Here is a 5,348-nt window from a genome sequence, read left to right on the forward strand (position 1 = left end):
AAAGCTTAGGTTTCCTTACATTGGCCTGCTGTTAGTCTCCGTCCTTACAAATGTGTCTTGAGCTAAGTCGGTATCAGGAGGGAGGAGAAAATATTCGCGGATCGCTGCAATCCCGGAGCCAAAAGAAGCGAGGATATTTTAGTGCAACTTGGCTTGCAAATGAAGACATAAAATGACATTTAGAGGAGAAAAAAAAAATGTAATCCAACCCATGCAAAGGGCTATAAACCACCTGACCGTCCCCTGCTCGCTCACTCTTTCTCTCYCCCAGAATATGAAGGCAAAATGATTAAAAGTGATAATTAACCGTCTCTAGACACCGTTTTGCTGACACGGCAGGACCACACGGCCCCCTCRCTCTCTCTTTTGTCGGTGCTGCAGGCTGCAGCCTGTTTTAACTTGGAATTGAACTTGGACTTCCGACCAGACAGGGGCCCTAAACCGAGGGAGATATTTTATTTTGTCTGCCTCTGAATCGCTGGGTCGAGAAGCCCCCGCTTCACCGTGGGAATAAACACAATAATTAACGGGATGATGAGGGTGGAGGGGGGATCGCCAGGAGCTGGGACATTCCGCACCGGCCGTTAAAAAAAAAAAGAGGGGGAGGGAAAAAATAACCTATTTTAACTAAAAAAAAAATGTGGTGCAGTTGGGTGGTGTGATGGGGAAGAGGGCGTACGGTTTTGGGGAGCTGGAGGGGGTAGATGTGCCAGATGCTGGGCGACCAAGAGGTATTTATCCCTTTTCCCTCTTTCACCCTCTTTGCGTTACCATATCTCTAGGGAAAACGGGGAGGAAGAAAAGTATATGGGGGAATAAACCCGGATAATGACGCTCCGAGGTTGGAGCCGTCGAGTTTTCTTTTTCTTTTTTTCTTTTTTTCTTTTTTTCTTTTTTTCTTTGCAGGTCCATCGCTGGAGATGCCCAAGGCGGTGGGGGCAGCTTCAGCCCCTCCTTCGCCTGCCGCCACCACCCACGACACCGGGATGCAGCCGGGGTAGAGCAACCTGCTATCGTGTTTGCGTCCTCCAGCGACGCCTCTTTCCTCCTTTCTCTCTTTAAAAGAATTGCAAAATAAATATTAGGTCGAGAGAAGTTGTTTTTTCTCCCCCACCACCATATTTGCATCTCCAGTGCATCAGAGTGAGGTGGAAGAACTGGTGATAAACTCGGACGAACATCGAGCGGGTGCAAAAATTGTCCCGTTTTGGGCATAAGGTATTAAGTCGGGGGCAAATGTATTTAATCTCATTTGAATGTACTACTTTGGGCTTCGTGCTTTAAAAAAAAAAAAAAAAAAAAAAAAAAAAAAGAATGTGCATGGGCTGCTGAGCCCGGCCGCAGCCTCCAAGTCTTGCCTGGTTGCACTAACTCAGCAATGAGCTGAAGCAGGGATCTTGCTTAGTTACTTTTTTTCCTCGGGAGAGCGAGCCGCGGAGCAGAGAGCGCACGCAAACTTCGGGAAGACAAGTCGGCTTTGGCTTTTATTTATCCCCAGCACATTAAAGCAAAGCCTGGGAAAGCTTTCCTTGGACTCCTCTACTAGAATATGAGCTTCAGTGTCATAGTTTCTTCACTAAATTGGTACTCCGGGGGGAAAATTATACGCTGATCGCAGACTTTCTCATACCACGGGCTCTAATTTCCCTGAGGGCTCCGCAGCGAAAATTCCGCTCCTTCGGTTTTCCCTCCCCAAATGCACAATGAGAAAGCAGTTTTTCCTTTCCAAATCTAGGTAAGGATTTTCTATGCGTTTTTAGAGGCACTGGTAGCAAGGGAGCCTCTTTCCCTTCACTATAACTCCTATCCTGGCCATTTTTTCTTTGTACTCTACTTTTTATTTGCAGGTGAGAGCTATATGGTTTTCCTTAAGACCATCACTGATGTACCTGGGAGGATTTCTAAATCTTTCAGGTATTAATGAGTGGAGAAGAAAAAAAGAAAAAAAGAAAAAAAAAGAAAAGGGGAAAAGAAAAATATCCATGTGGGACAGATTGACGTTGAATTATTTTCTTCAATTACTTTCTTCTTGCCCCAAACTGAAATAAAGAATGTCTTTCTTCTTTGCTGTCATCCAGACCGTATTTTTTATTTTTCTAGGACATGTGTGTGCATATATATATATGTGTATATGTGCATATATATATATATGTGTATATGTGTGTGTGTATATATATATATATATAGATAGATAAAAGATTTTATAATAAATCCCCGCGGTTCATTAATTTTATTTTATCTATAACTCCCCTGGCCTGGAGAAGCAGTGCTTGGCTTTGAACCATATTAGATGCTCACGTAGGTGCTTTCTAGGTGTCTGGGCACAAGCAGAGACAGCAGTATTTTCATGGAACAGTTGTCTTCCTGCATTTGGGGTAGAAATCCTTCTTTTTGAGGGCTTGGCTGGAAGATATACCAGTCACCTTGGCTTTTTACCAAATCCAGCGTGGCGAAAATCTGAAGTTCTCCAGCTGCAAACAGAAGCTCACCTGCAAGATCTTGTTCAGCCTGAAATCTCCGTGTATTTTTAGGGGGAGAGCGACAATAGAGAAAATTGCTCATTTTAAGGTTAGAAAGGTTCAAGGGTAGAAAATCGCCTTTTTTTTTTTTTTTTTTTTTTTTTTTAAGAGAGAGTTGAAACCTTGGAGACCACAAAAAAATAAGCGAGAACTGGCATTTTTGCAAAGCAGAGCTGGACACCACAAGGATATAATTGATTTTCCCACGGACTCTGAGATTAATCTGCTTTTCTCTTCCTTTCTAGTGCTGGAATAAAATTAAAGAAATAAACAACCCCTTTCTCCCAGGATCTCTCGTTAGCCCCGGTAGACTGCCACCCGGAAAGGGAAGRGTAATCAGACAAACCCATACTTGTCTTCATAAGGCGAAAATTCAGCTTCTTTCTCTCCGGAACCCTGCTTGTAGATGTAGAGGGAACCGCTCCCTTCAAAAATATCCATATAAAATATTTATCCGGACGCAGCGTGATCTTGGAGCAATCTGTTAGCCTATAGCCGCGATGAAGAGGAGAAGGAGGAATTTATAAGTCAATATTATTTTATATTGCTGCATTTTYCCCTCTCCTTTCCCCGATTAAAAAGAAAAAAAAGAAAATAAAATGTGACGAGCTATTTCAATCAGTGTGTCTAAGCGAYACACACATTTATTCCAGGCTTTCTCTCGCTTTCTCTAAAAATGCACATGCAGAGCCAGGACTATTATATTTAAAGAGGGAGAGAGCTTGGAAAAAAAATCATTAAAAAAAAGAAAACACCTCCAAACTCAATTTAATGAACGCAATGAGTCTCACATCTGTTATTATTTCTCACCACTCGTTCTCCTCTTCCTTTCTCTTTTTTTGGGTACCACTTTCCTAAGCGTTTCCACATTTCGGTAAGCGTAATCATCCCTGAGCTGTTTTGGGTTAATTAACTCGCTTGCAAGTCCTCCAGCTCTCAATGCCTCGCTATCAGAGGAGGGGAAAAATCAGTTTAAATGAGATGCTGCCGAGCAATTTAGGGAATGAAATGGAGTTTCGGGGCTGAGGGAGAGGACTGAAGGGGACCCGGGTTGCCCTGGGTTATCGAGGCGGCTCTGGGGATGCTCCTCGCTCCCTTCCCAGCCAGGGATCCTTTCCCATCCCTAGGAAATTYCCACCACCACGGCTTAAATGTGACTTCCTTCTCTCTTGCCTCCAAAGAATGAGGTTTTCCTTCTTGCTTTGCCTCCTCTTCCCCCAACTCGCTTCCCTGAACTTTCCCTCTGCAACATGCAATTGTAAAAATCGGTGTTTAATTAAATCTGTATTTCGCCGCGTAAGAGTTGTAAATATCCTTCCACAAACCTGGGATAGTAGTGTGCTATTATTTTTATTTATTGCTTCGTTTRCTTTACTGAAGGGGATATACCTTAAGTCCTTAGTGTTCAGAAACCAAATCTTTTCGTGTTTGACGCCGAAAATCGCATGGTTCAACTCCCTCAATTATACCAGACGTATCACGCCTCTATTACACTTATCATAAATCTTTACATTTTCACATTGAATCCTCCCTCCACGTTTCACAGAGAGGACATATACTAGCAAATGTTAACTACTTCATAAAATTAGACGTAAGGGTCACCTGCGAGGGAAAAAAATATCAAAATCTCGCTGTTAGCTGAGAGAAAGGAATTAGGAAATTGGGGGCTTCGTCCTCCCGCAATTCCGTCTCTCCTTTGGTCTTTAATTTCCTTATCTTTTCTTGCTGTTTTTTTTTCCCTCTATCCTCTTTCTGAACCATGTATTTCTGGGGAAATATTGCTCCTCGGTGATTTCTGGTTGCAGTTAAACCACTTGCGCTCGGGATGCTGGAGATGGCGAGCGCTGGAGCTGGTTTTCTATATATAGGTATTATAGCCTATTTTTTTCTCTATTTCTATTATTTTCCGTATTATAGGTATTATTATTTCTCGTCATCGTAGCCTTYGGGGGTTCAGATTTTAAGCCCGGGTCGGAGGCGAGGAGAAGCGGCGCCGCTTCTCCGTGAACTTCATTCCCGGCTGCCCGGATACTAATCGGGAAGCGATTGGGCTGTTTTGCCTTGAACTTGGACTTCGACGGTTGGGTTGCTTGGGATTTATTTATTTATTTTAACTTTAGGGGAAGGATTTCTCAAATTTGATGCCTCTCCTCGACGGCTCCGAGCAGGGCAGTTTAGCTGATACCTCATCCCCCACCCCCCCCCACCCCTCACCCCGCCTCCGCAGGCTGCTTTTGCGCACTGGGATCTCTAGGCCTCCTGGATTTGGGGTTTCTGGGGGGTTTTGGAGGCTGAACAGAGGATGAACGGGGCAGAGAAGGGCCAATTTCCCCAGTAAACCGCAAGCACCSACGGGGTTTATGGCTGGGCTAGCGGGACACGGAGCGTGGGCCGCTGTCCTGCGTGGGCCACGGGTTCCCACGGAGGGCTCTGCTATCAGAGGGGATTCCCACCCCGCTGCCGACCCCCCGGTGGGTCCAGCGCGGGGGAAAATTGGGGGAAATGCAGCTGGGTGTGTAACCCCTGCAAGCAGCTGAGCTCGACTCCCCTTGCCGCACCTCGCCAGCGCATCCCACGCTCTAGAAACACTAAATTACCCCTAAATATATATTATTCTCCCTTTATTTTCCCTTTTCCTCCTATTTTTCTTTTCTTCTTTATCACTGAAGGGTTTTGAGCGGGTCCCTCCGCCGCTATTTCTCCCCTTGGTGTTTTCCCGACGGCTGCGCTCGCCTCAGGAAAAATCCCTCCGTCTCGGAGCCCCTCATCGACTTAATAAAATAAAGAAATAAATAAATAGTTAAAAAGAAAGAAAGAAAGAAAAAAAAA

The sequence above is a fragment of the Rhea americana genome, unplaced genomic scaffold, assembly GCF_003343005.1.
Source record: "Rhea americana isolate MKP2758 unplaced genomic scaffold, rheAme1 scaffold_545, whole genome shotgun sequence".
Lineage (NCBI taxonomy): Eukaryota > Metazoa > Chordata > Aves > Rheiformes > Rheidae > Rhea > Rhea americana.